Below are 19,020 nucleotides of genomic sequence, written 5' to 3' on the forward strand. Positions count from 1 at the left end.
TGTTAGATCGTGTCGGTTCATATTTATTCTATCATTGCTCAACTCTAAACTAGGTTAATAACTATTTATATTTTAAATTTAACATTAAATTAAGTTAGATGAATGTGAGATATTTTAAAAATATAAGTTCAAGTTTTAACTAACTAATATATATATAATTAATGATGCTTAATTTTTAAAGTGTCTGAATTGCTGGATCGAGAGTTTTGGTTAATTTAGATATATATATGTGAGAGTAAATGAATACTTGAGTCGAATTGTGGGTTGACCCGTACATAAATTTAAAACGGTTAAAAATAAAATTAAAAATGTTATATGTATGTTTCGAACTTACAACCTAACAAAATAAGTACAACTCTTTAATCAAATGTGATTGGAATGTGGTTTGCCGAGGGATAATGGCCGATAACAATTGAAAGTTGTTAAAAAAATGTAAATCAAATATTTTATTGACCAAAGTGTGAGTACGATAATATTAATAAATATGAATTAAATATTTGATTGACCAAAATTAAAGTGTAAGATCACGAGATTAGAGATTCATTCGGAAAAAATATATAATAAGATATGTGAGAAAATAAGTTGTTTATCGAAGTAATAAAACGTGGGATGAGAGCGTTCTATTTTTTATTGTAATATATTATTCGTGATTTATTAAGAATTTTAAACATTGAATACATATTATTATTATTTTTTTATTAAATTTATTTTATTTATATTTTTATTCGTTTATATCGTACGAGAATTTTCGCAATTTTAAATAAAAAAACAAATACTAAGTGACTATCGTCTCTACTTAGCTTCTAATAATAATATCAATAATAAAGCAGACTACTATAACATAAATGTCAAATTAAATAGAAGAAGAAAAGAAAGAAAAAATTATTGAACAGAACTTATAAAGAATCTGTGCAATTTGAATGCAGTAATTAATGTATGGAAAAGTAAACATATTCTTATGTATCATTTTTTTATGGTAAGCTAGTTAATGATAATGTGATTGAATTGATTTATTGTGCATTAAAAATAAGACTATATATATTTTATCTAAAACACTCAATTTGGACATTTGAGAAACTTAAAAAAAAATTAAAAAAATTATAATCCAATTTTTAAATAATTCATTAATTTATTTAATATATATATGAATTTTATTTTAAAAATTTATATATAACAAACTTATTATATTTTTTTAAAAATATATTATTGTACATAAGTGCAAATATTGTATTTTTTTTGTTATGCGTTTGTTTTTGTCTACTAATTACAAATTATGGTGATTTTTTATTATTTAGATTTAAGTTATTATTGATTAATTTATTACAAATCATGTCATAATTATATTTAACTATTTTATTAATAAATTTCACCTTTTATTATGATTTTGTATTTAAATAGATTAATAAAATAAATTACTAAACATTCATTAAAGTATTAACAACAAATTTAGTTATTATAAATTAGAATTAATTTATTGATAATTCTTAAACATAAAATAAAATATTTTTTTAAAGTTTACTTTCGCAATAACAAAATGTTGGACTCCCATTTCCAAGATGTTTGCAAAATCCACCCAAAGAATAACCTTTGATAATGCAAGTGGCATTACAATCTTTGAAAACCTTGCATAGCCCTTGTAGTATATAGCTGTTAGCCTCTCCTGTGTCAAATAAAAAAAATCAAATATAGTTAATATAAATTAATTTAAATACATACAAATATTTAGTATAGTTATAGTAAAGCCATTTTGTATTTAGTATAGTTATAGTAAAGCCATTTTGTACCTGTGTTGGAAAGGAAAACAACACAAAAGAAGCCAACTAAGAAACAAACTATGAGTAGAGAATGAATGTTTTTTAAATTTTCCATTACAAAATTTGTATATTTCCTTATTGCTTATGAATATGAATATAACTTGAAAGAAAACTACTTATTTATAGGTAAATATTTTTATGTTTAAACTATTATTAATAAAAGAATTAATTTTTATTCACTTTTTACCTATTTTTTATTTATTTAATACAAATAAATATTCATAATCAATTTAAATAACTTTTTACCTAAAATAACTTTTATTTTTACTTTTTACTCATTATTTTTAATATGACTAAAATAAAATAATAATTTTGAACTTGATTTTTCTTAAAAATGTTATTTATCAAATGTACTTTTGAAATTGTCAAAATAAATGTTATTTATCAAATGTACTTTTGAAATTGTCAAAATAAAAAGTTTTTTTTTTAAATTTTTTAAATTATTATTTTAATACAGTTAAAATCACTTTTAAAAATCATCAAATATACAATAAAAATTATTGTATTTATATCTTGTATGAAAATTTTAATTAAATTATATTAAAAAATTAGATTAAAAATAAATAATTGTGTTTTATATTATTTTTAACCAAAATTTAATTATTCTAACATTTTTTTTGCTTTTCTTTAAAAAATAATATTTTTCTTTATTATTTTGTAAAAGTGCTAAATAAAAAGAGTTATAAATATTGAAGAGTTTAAGAACTTATTAACAACTAAAATGTGCAAATGGAGAAAAATAAACATATTATATTATGTATATTTTCTACTTTAGTTTAGTTGGTATAATGTGGAATTGTAAATGGACAACTTTTATTTTTACTAAAGTACTAAAGAGATATTTGAGAAACTTACAATTTGTAAATAATTTATTTATTTATTTCAATTTATAAGCAAATTAAAAATTAGTTTTTACACTTTTTAAAACAATATTTAAAAATTACTAAAATACAATAAAAATGATGCCATCTATATCTCTATTTGTTTTAAAATTAAATTATATTAAAAAAATTAAATTAAAAATGAATAATTGTGTTTATTATTATTCTTAACTAAATTTTAATTATTCTAACAAATTTTTTACCAATTAATGTTTTTTTAAAAAATAATTTTTTTATTAATTTTTTTTTGTAAAAATATAAAAAAGAGTTGTAAAACTTATTAAAAACCCGAATTTATTAACAACTAAATATTTGCTGGGAAAAATAATCATTTTATATTAGGTATATTTTCTACTTGAATTAATTTTGTGTATAATTAGACAACATATATTTTATGTAAGTACTAAAGAGATATTTGAGAAACTTACAAAAATTTATAATATAAATTTGTAAATAATTAATTAATTTATTTAAATTTATAAAACAAATTCAAAAATGTTGTTTTTACACTTTTTTTTTTTTTTTTTTTTTATAATTTTTTTTACAACATAAAAAAATAAAAAAAGAGTTCTATTATATCTAAATAAAATAAGAGATAAATTGCAAAAAATAAAACGGTTAAAATTAATGATAGTGTTAAATAAAAACTTTTAGTCAATTAGTTAAAATGTTAATTATTATTTTGAAAATGAAAATTCTAACAATGATTGGATATAACATTTTTTTCTCATCATATTAATTGTTTTTTTACATACTAATTTTAAATATATATATATATTTATCTTAACTAATTTATTTAAATATATATATATTTATCTTAACTAATTTATTTTTGAAATGATTAATAACAAAATGTAAAATGAATTAAATTAATAAAATATATCAATACATATTAAATATATATATATATATATTTATATATATATAATTCTTTTACTATGTAAAAAAGATTTTTAATTGATATATTTTAGGATAAACATTTGAATGTATTTTTTTAACAATATTATAAAAATATATTTATTGACCTAAATAATAATAATTTAGTGAGTAATTATTTTTTACTAAAATAGAAAATATGAAAAATATTAATATTTTATTTATTTATTATTTTATCCCTCTTTATATATATATATATATATATATATATATATATATATATATATATATATATATATATATATAGAGGAGTGATAGAGTGAGTGAATTTAATGAGGGAATTTGGTGAGGGAATGATGTGGCATTACCTTCATTTTGTTGGAAAATGTAAAAGTAGGAGGAAAGAGAGAAAAGAAAGAAATTATTTGATTTTTTCAGCGAATAAAATTATGTCACGTCATTCCCTCACCTAATCATTTCTCATATATATATATATATATATATATGATTTTAATTTAAAAATTTATATATAACAAACTTATTATATTTTTTTAAAAATATATTATTGTACAGTGCAAATATTGTATTTTTTTTGTTATGCGTTTGTTTTTGTCTACTAATTACAAATTATGGTGATTTTTTATTATTTAGATTTAAGTTATTATTGATTAATTTATTACAAATCATGTCATAATTATATTTAACTATTTTATTAATAAATTTCACCTTTTATTATGATTTTGTATTTAAATTGATTAATAAAATAAATTACTAAACATTCATTAGAGTAACAACAACAAATTTAGTTATTATAAATTAGAATTAATTTATTGATAATTTGTAGTATATAGCTGTGAGCCTCTCCTCTCCTGTGGTCAAATAAAAAAAAATCAAATATAGTTAATTTAAATTAATTTAAATACATACAAATATTTAGTATGGTTATCGTAAAGCCATTTTGTACCTGTGTTGGAAAGGAAAACAATACAAAAAGAAGCCAACTAAGAAACAAATTATGAGTAGAGAATGAAAGTTTTTTAAATTTGTCATTACAAAATTTGTATATTTCCTTAGTGTTTATGAATATGAATATAACTTCAAAGAAAACCACTTATTTATAGGTTAATATTTTTATGTTTAAACTATTATTAATAAAAGAATGAATTTTTTATTCACTGTTTACCTATTTTTTATTTATTTAATACAAATAAATATTCATAATCAATTTAAATAACTTTTTACCTAAAATAACTTTTATTTTTACTTTTTACTCATTCTTTTTAATATGACTAAAATAAAATAATAATTTTGAACTTAATTTTTCTTAAAAATTTATTTATCAAATGTACTTTTGAAATTGTCAAAAGTAAAAATGTTTTTTTTCTTAATTTTTTAAAATATTATTTTAATACAGTTAAAATCACTTTTAAAAATCATCAAATATACAATAAAAATTATTGTATTTATATATTGTATGAAAATTTTAATTAAATTATATTAAAAAATTAGATTAAAAATAAATATTCATAATCAATTTAAATAACTTTTTACCTAAAATAACTTTTATTTTTACTTTTTACTCATTATTTTAAATATGACTAAAATAAAATAATAATTTTGAACTTGATTTTTCTTAAAAAAGTTATTTATCAAATGTACTTTTGAAATTGTCAAAAGTAAAAAAGTTTTTTTTTTAAAATTTTTTAAAATATTATTTTAATACAGTTAAAATCACTTTTAAAAATCATCAAATATACAATAAAAATTATTGTATTTATATATTGTATGAAAATTTTAATTAAATTATATTAAAAAATTAGATTAAAAATAAATAATTGTGTTTTATATTATTTTTAACCAAAATTTAATTATTCTAACATTTTTTTTTTGCAAATTAATGTTTTCTTTAAAAAATAATATTTTTCTTTATTATTTTGTAAAAGTGGTAAATAAAAACAGTTATAAACTTATTGAAAAGTATAAGAACTTATTAACAACTAAAATGTGCAAATGGAGAAAAATAAACATATTATATTATGTATATTTTCTACTTGGTTTACCGTGGAATTAAAAATGGACAACATATATTTTATCTAAACTATTAAAGAGATATTTGAGAAACTTACAAAAATTTATAATATAAATTTGTAAATAATTCATTTATTTATTTAAATTTATAAAACAAATTAAAAATTTGTTTTTACACCTTTTAAAACAATATTTAAAAATTACAAAAATACAATAAAAATGATGCCATTTGTATCTCTAAATTTGTTTTTAATTAAATTATATTAAAAAAATTAAATTAAAAATGAATAATTGTGTTTATTATTATTCTTAACCAAATTTTAATTATTCTAACAAATGTTTACAAATTAATGTTTTTTAAAAAACAATACTTTTCTTAATTTTTTTTTTAAAAGTATAAAAAGAGTTGTAAAACTTATTGAAAACCCCGATTTATTAACAACTAAACATGTGAAAATGGGAAAAATAATCATTTTATATTAGATATATTTTCTACTTGAATTGATTTTGTGTATAATTAAACACCATATATTTTATTTAAAGTACTAAAGAGATATTTGAGAAATTTACAAAAAATTATAATATAAATTTGTAAATAATTAATTAATTTATTTAAATTTATAAAACAAATTCAAAAATGTTGTTTTTACACTTTTTTTTATTACATAAAAAAAGAGTTCTATTATATCTAAATAAAATAAGAGAGAAATTGCTAATTGTAGGTAAAACAAAAAATAAAAAAATAAAACGGTTAAAATTAATGATAGTGTTAAATAAAAACTTTTAGTCAATTAGTTAAAATGTTAATTATTATTTTGAAAATGAAAATTCTAACAATGATTAGATATAACATTTTTTCTCATCCTATTAATTGTTTTTTTATATACTAATTTTTAAATATATATATTTATCTTAACTAATTCATTTTTGAAATGATTAATAACAAATTATGTAAAATGAATTAAATTAATAAAATATTTCAATACATATAAAATATATATATATATATATAAAATTCTTTTATTATGTAAAAAATATTTTTAATTGATATATTTTAGGATAAACATTTGAATGTATTTTTTTTAACAATATTACAAAAATAAATTTATTATATCGTAAAATTTGACCTAAATAATAATAATTTAGTGAGTAATTATTTTTTACTAGAATAGAAAATATGAAAAATAATTAATATTTTATTTATTTATTATTTTCTCTCTTTTTATATTTATATATATATATATATATTTATATATGATTTTTAATTTAAAAATTTATATATAACAAACTTATTATATTTTTTTAAAAATATATTATTATACATAAGTGCAAGTATTGTATTTTTTTGTTATGCGTTTGTTTTTGTCTACTGTTAGGATCTAGATCGCCGCTGATGGACCGGGGGTTGAACCGGTTAGCGATTCACGCTCGTAGGGTGGTGATTAATCTGGTTAGAGATTAACACCGGGGTTTCAATACTACACAACCTGTCACAAACCCTTGAACTAGGTTCAAGCGCGGAAGAGGTTTGCTTTCAGGTTGAAGCGGTATGCTTGTATGATAGGTACGGTCGACTTCGGATGATGAGGATTTGGAGATGAAGGGTCGGTTTCGGCAATCTGGATATTCGGTATGGTTAATATGGATTCGGTTTGGAGCGGTATTGTTAAGTTATTCGGTTATATTATGAAGCCTGCGGAAAGTAAGTAACACAACAGATTTTATGGATGTTCGGAGATAAAACTCCTACGTCACCCCTTCCTCTCGAAACCGCGAGAAGGATATTCACTAAGGAATACAAGTACAATCCGATCGAGACTTATTTCCTGCTCGATAACACTCTTACAATCTACACCGAAATTGTAGAACACACTTTAACTTTCAGCACTTAGGCTTTCTAGAATAGCACACTGTTATCACTTGTAGTAAATGCTCTTAGCTTTAGTTATCCCAATGTGTGTCCCGCTTAAGTCCCCCTTGTGTGTGTCACATTTACTCTTCTGCAACTGCCTCCTTTTATAGGTGAAATATGCCAACGGTCATATTTCACTGCCTTGAATCTGATTGGCTGATCAGAGGTGCAGTGATTCAGTGTTTCAGAGGTTCAGACCTGCGGTCGTTTCCTCAGACCTGACGGTCAACCTCAGACCTGGCGCTCTGTCTCAGACCTGGCGCTCTGTTCTTCCGGTGTGTAAGACAAACCTGCCGGGTTTGTCTTTTACTTGATGTAGGCACTGTCTGTTGGACAGTTGTCTGTACTTGGAAGATTTTCTTTCTGCTTCATCCCGAAGTAGAAGGATCCGGTAGTACTGTCTTCTGCAGCCTACAGTCTTTCCTCAGACTTGCATGGATATGGAAGTATTCAGTCTGTTCCTTTGGTATCGTTCTCAACAGATACCCGAAATGTCTTCTTGTACTGGCCGGTCATTTGACTTGGCCGAATGTCTTTAGGTATGGGTGATATAACCGGACTTCTTCTGGTTATTCCTTTGCCTTGTGGCTGATCGGCTGTTTGATGTTTCCGGTTTTTGGCTTTGGCCGATCCTTTCTTTGTGCGGTATGTTCCTGGTCGGTTTAGTAGCTTGACCGGCTATTCTTCTTAGTCGGTTCTTTTGTTTGACCGGTCCGGTTTCTTGTTCCTGAAGTAGCTTCTTGTGCTGGTCGGTCATTTGACTTTAACCGGATGGCTTCCGGTTATTCTTCTGCCTTGTGGCTGATCGGCTATCTAATGTTTTCGGTTTTAGGCTTTGGCCGATCCTTTCTTTGTGCGGTAAGTTCCTGGTCGGTTTAGTAGCTTGACCAGCTATTCTTCTTAGTCGGTTCTTTTGTTTGACCGGTCCGGTTCCTTGTTCCTGCATGAAAGGTTTATTTATGTTAAGTTCTGTGAACCGGTCCAATTTTATCTAACAATTTCTCCCTTTTTGATTATTTTATTTAAAATTATCAAAACAATGTAAGTTTGCAAATGTAGGCCGGTTCTTTTATTTGACCGGATTTTTGAAACTGACTTGGGAGAATTTTTCGAAAAATTTTGAGAAAAATTTTGGAAAAATTTTATCTTTTTATCTAACAATTTCTCCCTTTTTGATTATTTTATCTAAAATTATCAAAACTATGCAAGAAGTAAGAAGTAGGCCGGTTTAAAAAATCTTATGTTTGTTTGGCCGGTTTTTTGGAAAAACGGTTTGGTTTAAGGAGAACATTATTTGAAGAAGAATTTTGTATGAATTTTTGTAATCTAATAATTCTAAGATATTTCTAAGGGAAGAAAACTTAGACTCGAGAAGTGGCTTTGTGAGGATGTTAGCCACTTCATGCTTGTTCCCTTCATGTGATGTTTCTGTCAGCAGCCGGCTGTCCGAATGCAATGCTGTCTTTTCCAAGTCTTTGTCTTGATTTACCTACATTCATAGACAATAGAAAATCTGGTTCCCATTTTTCTTTGGGTCCGCGGTTGATTAGTCCCTTGAGTATCCAAATTTTAATAAATCGGATAGCTTTCCCGGTTATGGTTCTAATTAGTTTTCTTGTGCAAAACTTGACATCTTTCTGCTGTCCTAAGAATGCCTTATTTGGGGATGGTCTTTGGTTTATCCTATGCGGTTGAGAATTGACTTGCCTACTTTTGAACCGGTTGGTTTTCCTTTTCTGAAGCCATTTCTCAGAATCAGTCGGACCTACATAGGTTAATTTTTCTTCCGTATAATAGGCAGTCAGTTCCTCTTCGGTGGTTAAGGAACTTCTAACAAATCTTATGAGAGGGAGGTCGTTCTTTGAGAACCTTACTCTGTCTACGGTTTTATGGTTTTTGGATCTATCGTCTATGTATCCTAAACCGAACATGCAAGTAGGGTGTCTCTTATAACTACACATCTTATTCACCATATCACTAGATCTTTTATATGCGGCCATCTTATACTGGAGTCGGGCATTTTCTTCCTCGGTTAATTCTCGAACTAGTTCACTAGACGGTTCGGTCTTGAGTAATGGTTCCGGTGCTAACTCGGTTTCTAAAGTGGGAATTTTATCAGGTTCTATGACCTTTGGTTCGGTTAGGACAGGTATTTCCGGTTCTGTCAGAATGGGTACTATAGGGTCGGTTCTAAACTTGAGTTGCTTAGGTAACATGGCTAGCATGTTCTTATACTCTTCTACCATGTCATTCAATGCATTATATAATTCATCTTTAGTAAATTCTTCATAGGGAGAGTCAAATACCTGCTCCTCATTTGCCATGAGGCACGTGAGTTCATCATCACTGTCACTGTGAGCCCATAGACTTCCTTCATCGTCGGCTATCAGTGCTTTCTGAACTTCACTTCCTTCACCGGTTTGTTGATAATTGTTTCTGTTATTTTGGTAATCCGGTTTCTGGTATCTCTCCTCGGTTTCCTACATTCCCACTTGTTTTCCTTGGTTCTTTTATTTCCCTCGTGATTCTGTATAACCGTTTCCCATGTTTCCTTTGCGGTTTTGCAATCTCTGATCTTGCAGTACATGTTTCTGTCCACACTGTTGGAGATCCGGTTTCTAGCATGGTTGTCCAGGTTATTTCTTCTCCTATCTTCAGCCGTCCATTCCTTTCTGTCCTTATCAATGAATATCGGTCCTTCGGTCAGAATGGACTCCATTTCATCATCCAAGGTGACTAAGTGTAGGTGCATACGTGCCTTCCAGTTGGCAAAGTCATCACCTACTAGCATTGGAGGCCTATCTTGAAACATGCTTGCTTGAGTATTGAAACTAACTGCTCTGATACCAATTGTTAGGATCTAGATCGCCGCTGATGGACCGGGGGTTGAACCGGTTAGCGATTCACGCTCGTAGGGTGGTGATTAATCTGGTTAGAGATTAACACCGGGGTTTCAATACTACACAACCTGTCACAAACCCTTGAACTAGGTTCAAGCGCGGAAGAGGTTTGCTTTCAGGTTGAAGCGGTATGCTTGTATGATAGGTACGGTCGGCTTCGGATGATGAGGATTTGGAGATGAAGGGTCGGTTTCGGCAATCTGGATATTCGGTATGGTTAATATGGATTCGGTTTGGAGCGGTATTGTTAAGTTATTCGGTTATATTATGAAGCCTGCGGAAAGTAAGTAACACAACAGATTTTATGGATGTTCGGAGATAAAACTCCTACGTCACCCCTTCCTCTCGAAACCGCGAGAAGGATATTCACTAAGGAATACAAGTACAATCCGATCGAGACTTATTTCCTGCTCGATAACACTCTTACAATCTACACCGAAATTGTAGAACACACTTTAACTTTCAGCACTTAGGCTTTCTAGAATAGCACACTGTTATCACTTGTAGTAAATGCTCTTAGCTTTAGTTATCCCAATGTGTGTCCCGCTTAAGTCCCCCTTGTGTGTGTCACATTTACTCTTCTGCAACTGCCTCCTTTTATAGGTGAAATATGCCAACGGTCATATTTCACTGCCTTGAATCTGATTGGCTGATCAGAGGTGCAGTGATTCAGTGTTTCAGAGGTTCAGACCTGCGGTCGTTTCCTCAGACCTGACGGTCAACCTCAGACCTGGCGCTCTGTCTCAGACCTGGCGCTCTGTTCTTCCGGTGTGTAAGACAAACCTGCGGGTTTGTCTTTTACTTGATGTAGGCACTGTCTGTTGGACAGTTGTCTGTACTTGGAAGATTTTCTTTCTGCTTCATCCCGAAGTAGAAGGATCCGGTAGTACTGTCTTCTGCAGCCTACAGTCTTTCCTCAGACTTGCATGGATATGGAAGTATTCAGTCTGTTCCTTTGGTATCGTTCTCAACAGATACCCGAAATGTCTTCTTGTACTGGCCGGTCATTTGACTTGGCCGAATGTCTTTAGGTATGGGTGATATAACCGGACTTCTTCCGGTTATTCCTTTGCCTTGTGGCTGATCGGCTGTTTGATGTTTCCGGTTTTTGGCTTTGGCCGATCCTTTCTTTGTGCGGTATGTTCCTGGTCGGTTTAGTAGCTTGACCGGCTATTCTTCTTAGTCGGTTCTTTTGTTTGACCGGTCCGGTTTCTTGTTCCTGAAGTAGCTTCTTGTGCTGGTCGGTCATTTGACTTTAACCGGATGGCTTCCGGTTATTCTTCTGCCTTGTGGCTGATCGGCTATCTAATGTTTTCGGTTTTAGGCTTTGGCCGATCCTTTCTTTGTGCGGTATGTTCCTGGTCGGTTTAGTAGCTTGACCGGCTATTCTTCTTAGTCGGTTCTTTTGTTTGACCGGTCCGGTTCCTTGTTCCTGCATGAAAGGTTTATTTATGTTAAGTTCTGTGAACCGGTCCAATTTTATCTAACATCTACTAATTACAAATTATGGTGATTTTTTTATTATTTAGATTTAAGTTATTATTGATTAATTTATTACAAATCATGTCATAATTATATTTAACTATTTTATTAATAAATTTTACCTTTTATTATGATTTTGTATTTAAATAGATTAATAAAATAAATTACTAAACATTCATTAGAGTAACAACAACAAATTTAGTTATTATAAATTAGAATTAATTTATTGATAATTCTTAAACATAAAATAAAATATTTTTTTAAAGTTTATTTGTGCAATAACAAAATGTTGCACTCCCATTTCCAAGATGTTTGCAAAATCCACTCAAAGAATAACCTTTGATAATGCAAGTTGCATTACAATCTTTGAAAACCTTGCATAGCACTTGTAGTATATTATAGCTGTTAGCCTCTTCTGTGGTCAAATAAAAAAAAATCAAATATAGTTAATATAAATTAATTTAAATACATACAAATATTTAATACGGTTATCGTAAAGCCATTTTGTAGCTGTGTTGGCCAACTAACAACTAAGAAACAAACTATGAGTAGAGATGGAATGTTTTTTAAATCTGCCATTACAAAATTTGTATATTTTCTTAGTGCTTATGAATATGAATATAACTCGAAAGAAAACTACTTATTTATATGTCAATATTTTTATGTTTAAACTATTATTAATAAAAGAATGAATTTTTTATTCACTGTTTACCTATTTTTTATTTATTTAATACAAATAAATATTCATAATCAATTTAAATAACTTTTTATCTAAAATAACTTTTATTTTTACTTTTTACTCATTATTTTTAATATGACTAAAATAAAATAATAATTTTGAACTTGATTTTTCTTAAAAATGTTATTTATCAAATGTACTTTTGAAATTGTAAAAAGTAAAAATGTTTTTTATTTTATTTATTTTTTTAAAATATTATTTAAATACAGTTAAAATCACTTTTAAAAATCATCAAAAATACAATAAAAATGATGGTATTTGTATCTTGTATGAAAATTTTAATTAAATTATATTAAAAAATTAAATTAAAAATGAATAATTGTGTTTTATAATATTTTTAACTAAAATTTAATTATTCTAACAATTTTTTTTTAGCAAATTAATGTTTTCTTTAAAAAATAATATTGTTATAAATTTATTAAAGAGTTTAAGTACTTATTAACAACTAAAATGTGCGAAAAAAAAAACATATCATATTTTGTATATTTTCTAGGTTGATGTGAAATTGAAAATAGACAATATATATTTTATCTAAATTACTAAAGAGATTTGAGAAACTTACGCGAAAATTTATAATATAAATTTGTAAATAATTCATTAATTTATTTAAATTTATAAAACAAATTCAAAAATGTTGTTTTTACACTTTTTAAAAATATTTTTTAATACAATTAAAATTATTTTAAAAATGATGGCATTTGTATCTCGTATAAATTTTTTAATTAAATTATATTAAAAAAATTAAATTAAAAATGAATAATTGTGTTTTATATTATTCTTAACCAAAATTTAATTATTCTAACAAATTTTTTGTAAATTAATGTTTTTTTAAAAAACAATATTTTTCTTAATTGTTTTGTAAAAGTATAAAAAAGAGTTGTAAAACTTATTAAAAAAGTTTTAGACTTATTAACAACTAAACTTGTGTAAATAAGAAATATAATCATATTATATTAGGTATATTTTCTACTTGAATTGATTTTGTTTAAATCAAAGACATTTGAGAAACTTACAAAAATTTATAATATAAATTTATAAATAATTTATAAATAATTTATTAATTTATTTAAATTTATATAAAACAAATTCAAAAATATTGTTTTTACACTTTTTTAAAAAATTTTTTACTACCTAAAAAAAGAGTTATATTATATCTAAATAAAATAAGAGATAAATTGTTAATCTGTATGTAAAACAAAAAATAAAAAAAAAGAAAACTGTTAAAATTAATGATAGTGTTAAATAAAAACTTTTAGTCAATTAGTTAAAATGTTAATTATTATTTTGAAAATGAAAATTCTAACAATAATTAGATATAACATTTTTTTCTCATCCTATTAATTGGTTTTTTACATATTAATTTTTAAATTATATATATTTATCTTAACTAATTTATTTTTGAAATGATTAATAACAAAATGTAAAATGAATTAAATTAATAAAATATATCAATATATATTAAATATATATATATATTTATTAAATTATATATATATATATATATATATATATATATATATATATAAAATTCTTTTACTATGTAAAAAGGATTTTTAATTGATATATTTTAGGATAAATATTTGAATGTATTTTTGAACAATATTACAAAAATAAATTGTATTATATCGTAAAATTTGACATAAATAATAATAATTTAGTGAGTAATTATTTTTTACTGGAATAGAAATTATAAAAAATAATTAATATTTTATTCCCTTATTATTTTTTCTCTCTCTATATATATGATTTTTAATTTAAAAATTTATATATAACAAACTTATTATATTTAAAAAAATATATATTATTGTACATAATTGTAAATATTGTATTTTTTTGTTATGTGTTTGTTTTTGTTTACTAATAAAAAAATTATGGTGATTTTTTATTATTGAGATTTAAGTTATTATTGATTAATTTATTACAAATCACGTCATAATTGATTTTTTATTTAAATAGATTAATACAATAAATTACTAAACATTAAACATTCATTAACAACAACAAATTTAGTTATTATAAATTAGAATTAATTTATTGATAATTTTTAAACATAAAATAAAATATTTTTTTAAAGTTAACTTTTGCAATAACAAAATAATGCAACCTCATTTTTAAAAGATTAGCAAAATCCACCCATAGAAAAACCTTTGATAATGCAAGTGACATTCAATCTTTGAAAACCTTGCATAGCCCTGGTAGTATTTGCTGCAAGTGACATTCAATCTTTGAAAGCCCTGGTAGTATTTGCTGCAAGTGACATTCAATCTTTGAAAACCTTGCATAGCCCTGGTAGTATTTGCTAGACTCTCCATTCAAATAATATTTAGTGTGCGTGGTAGTATTTGCTAGACTCTCCATTCAAATAATATTTAGTGTGCGTGAAACCATTTTGCACTTGTAGTGGAAAGATAAATAACCAACTAAGAAACAAAATATGAGTAGAGAATGAATGTTTTTTAAATTTTCCATTACAAAATTTATGTATTTCCTTAGTGTTTAGTGAATATGAAATAACTTGAAAAAAAAAAACTACTTATAAATAAGTCAATATTTTTATTTTTAAACTATTATTAATAAAAAAGAATGAATTTTTTATTCACTGTTTACCTATTTTTTATTTATTTAATACATATAAAATATTCATAATTAAATTAAATAACATTTTACCTAAAATAACTTTTATTTTTACTTTTTATTCATTATTTTTAATATGACTAAAATAAAATAATAATTTTGAACTTGATTTTTCTGAAAAATGTTATTTATCAAATGTACTTTTGAAATTGTCTAAAGTAAAATTTTTTATTTATTTATTTATTTTTTTAAAATATATTTTTTAATACAATTAAAATTACTTTAAAAAATATCAAAAATACAATAAAAATGACGGCATTTGTATCTCGTATGAAATTTTTAATTAAATTATATTAAAAAAATTAAATTAAAAATGAATAATTTTGTTTTATATTATTCTTAACCAAAATTTAATTATTCTAACAAAATTTTTCCAAATTAATGTTTTTTTAAAAAAATATTATTTTTCTTAATTGTTTTGTAAAAGTGATAAATTAGAGTTGTAAAAGTTATTGAAAACTTCCGAACTTATTAACAACTAAAATTTTGCAAATGGGAAAAATAAACATATTATATTAGGTATATTTTTTAATTGAATTGATTTAGTGTAGAACTAGACAACATATATTTTATCTAAAGTGTTCGAAGATATTTGAGAAACTTACACAAATTTAAAATATAATTTGTAAATAATTCATTAATTTATTTAAATTTATAAAAACAATTCAAAAACGTTGTTTTTACACTTTTTAAAAATATTTTTTTACTACTTAAAAAAATAGTTCTGTTATATCTAAATAAAATAAGAGATAAATTGCTAATTTTTATAATAAATGTAAAAAAATAATAAAAAGAGAAAAAATGTTAAAATTAATTATCAAATAACTAAGGATAATATTAAATAAAAACTTTTAATAAATTAGTTAAAATGTTAATTATAATTTAGCAAGCATGAAAATTCTAACAATTATTAGAAATAATATTTTTTCTCATCCTATTAATTGTTTTTTTTTTTACATACTAATTTTTAAATATATATTTTTATCTTAAATATTTTATTTTTGAAATGATTAATAACAAAATGTAAAACGAATTAAATTAATAAAATATATCAACTACATATTAAATATATATATTAAATTAAAAATAAAAATATTTTTAATTGATATATTTTAGGATAAACATTTGAATGTATTTTTTTTAATAATATTACAAAAATGAATTGTATGAAATTTGACCTAAATATAATAATTTAGAGAGTAATTATTTTTTACTAGAATAGTAAATATGAAAAATAAAGAAAAATACTTAATATTTTATTTATTTATTTATTTTCTCTCTCTTTATGTATATATATATATATATATAATTTTTAATTTAAAAATTTATATATAGCAAAATTATTATATTTTTATAAAATATATTATTATACATAAGTGCAAATATTGTTTTATTTTTATGCGCTTTGTTTTTAGATACTAATAACAAATTATGGTAATTTTTTATTATTGAGATTTAAGTTATTATGATTAAATTATTGTAAATTATGTCATAATTGTATTTAACTTATTATGATTTCGTATTTAAATAGATTAATAAAATAAAATACTAAATATTCATTAGAGTAACAACAAGTTTTGTTTATTATAAATTATAACTAATTTATTGATAGTTTTTAAACATAAAATATAATATTCTTTTAAAGTTTTAAATTTAACTTGACTTGCATAAACAAATTGATACACCCCATGTTCAAGAGCCTTGCAAAATCCACCTATAAGAAAATCTTTGCTAAGGCAAGTGACTTTGCAATCTTTCAAAGTCTTGCATGACCGTTAGCCTCCTCTGTGATCAAAATATAATCAAATATAGTCAATATCAATTAATTTACTATAATACCCTTAATGAAATTAAAATGAACTTAACAATACCTTCTCTAACTGGTGAAAAGTTATGAGTATGCACAAACGGCCATTCTTGGCTCAGCTACTTAGTTTAGTTCTACTGTGGATCTCCAAAACCTGATGTCGTAGGATCAAATTTTACAGAGGGTGATTCTGAATCAACAAATCTCACCTATCTCGACAACTCTTTTTTTAAGAAATAATCTCATGATAGAGAATCCATTTTTTATTTTGGAATTCATTATCACAATTTGTTTAAATTAACATAATCATTTTAAAAATACTATAATGCTCTTAATGCAATTAAAATGAACTTATACACTTTTAGGCCTTTTTCATAATTGGGATGTTAAAAAAACAAAACCAAAATATTATTTTACTTTTTGTAATTTGGTTATCAATCTTTCATAACTATGCTTTCATTAGCACACTTTATTTAAATTAGGGTTTGCAGTTCGGTTTTCTCATGGTGTACATTAAAGTGTTGGGGGTTGGTTATTGTAAATTTCAAAATGATGGTTTTGTGAGTTTGTGATTTATTTGTTATTTTGGTTGGTTAATTTATTAGGTAGTAAGAAAAAATTATATAATGATAAAATTTATTGAAAACCAAATCCTATATATATATATATATATTATATTTTAATTTAAATTGTTATTTTTATTGTTATTATTTATTCTAAAATGTTAAATTTTATTATTGTTATTGTGATTGATCCCATACTTTAAATTTATTTGTTATTATTACTTTTATATTAAAGGCTTGATACTAAATAATCCTAATATATATATATATATATATATATATATATATATATATATATATATAAATAAATGTTTCATTGCCAACTCTCACATACACCTTATCTGAAATGAAAAGAATTCAGTCCAAGAATAGATTAAATCTATTATATTTTATAATTTAGATTGCACTTTTTTTAACTTTATTTTACAGTGCCTGCCTACTTTTTTTTTTTCCTATCTTTATCTTCCGGAAGTGAAGCAAAGAAGATTTCGTATCGTGTGATAGTCCAACCGGCCTCACATTTCCGTAGAGTAAAGGAAGAATATATATATATATATATATATATATATATATATATATATATATATATATATATATATATATATATATATATATATATATATATATATATATATATATATTTATTAGGATTATTTAGTATCATACCTTTAATATAATAGTAATAATAACAACTAAATTTAAACTATAGGATCAATCACAATAACAATAATAAAATTTAACATTTTAGAATAAATAATAACAATAAAAATAACAATTTAAATTAAAATATAATTATATCTTCTGTAGCCTGCAGCATATCATCAGACTTGTATGAATATGGCAATGTCACCGTCTGATCCTTTGATGTCGTCTTCTGTATATGCCTAAAGTGTTTGTTTGCACCAATTTGTAAATTGTTCTTTATTTGATATCATTGACTTCTTTCTCGAAATAGTCTTCTCGTTGGATTTGTTCTTTGGATTTGGATTGAATACTTTATTCTAACTGATCATGTTAGCAGATTGTTCAGTTCAACCGGATATCTTTAGGTTTTGGATTTGTCATTTGATTCTTCTGGCCGGTTTGATTACTTGACCGGTTGTAGTTCTTGACCGTTCCTGCACAATAAGTTTGTTTTGTTAAGTTCTTATTAACCGGTCAATTTTATCTAACAATTTCTCCCTTTTTGATTATTTTATTTAAAATATTCAAAACCATGCGTCCGAAGATTGTTTAGAGAGTTTGTTGTTTTGAAAAAATATTTTTGAAAAAGACTTTGAAAAATTTTGTGAAAATTTTTATCTATCAATTTCTCCCTTTTTAATTATTTTATTTAAAATATTCAAAACCATGCAAGAAGTAAGAAATAGGCCGGTTTTCCAAA

The sequence above is a fragment of the Impatiens glandulifera genome, chromosome 4 (assembly GCF_907164915.1).
Source record: "Impatiens glandulifera chromosome 4, dImpGla2.1, whole genome shotgun sequence".
Taxonomy (NCBI): Eukaryota; Viridiplantae; Streptophyta; class Magnoliopsida; order Ericales; family Balsaminaceae; genus Impatiens; species Impatiens glandulifera.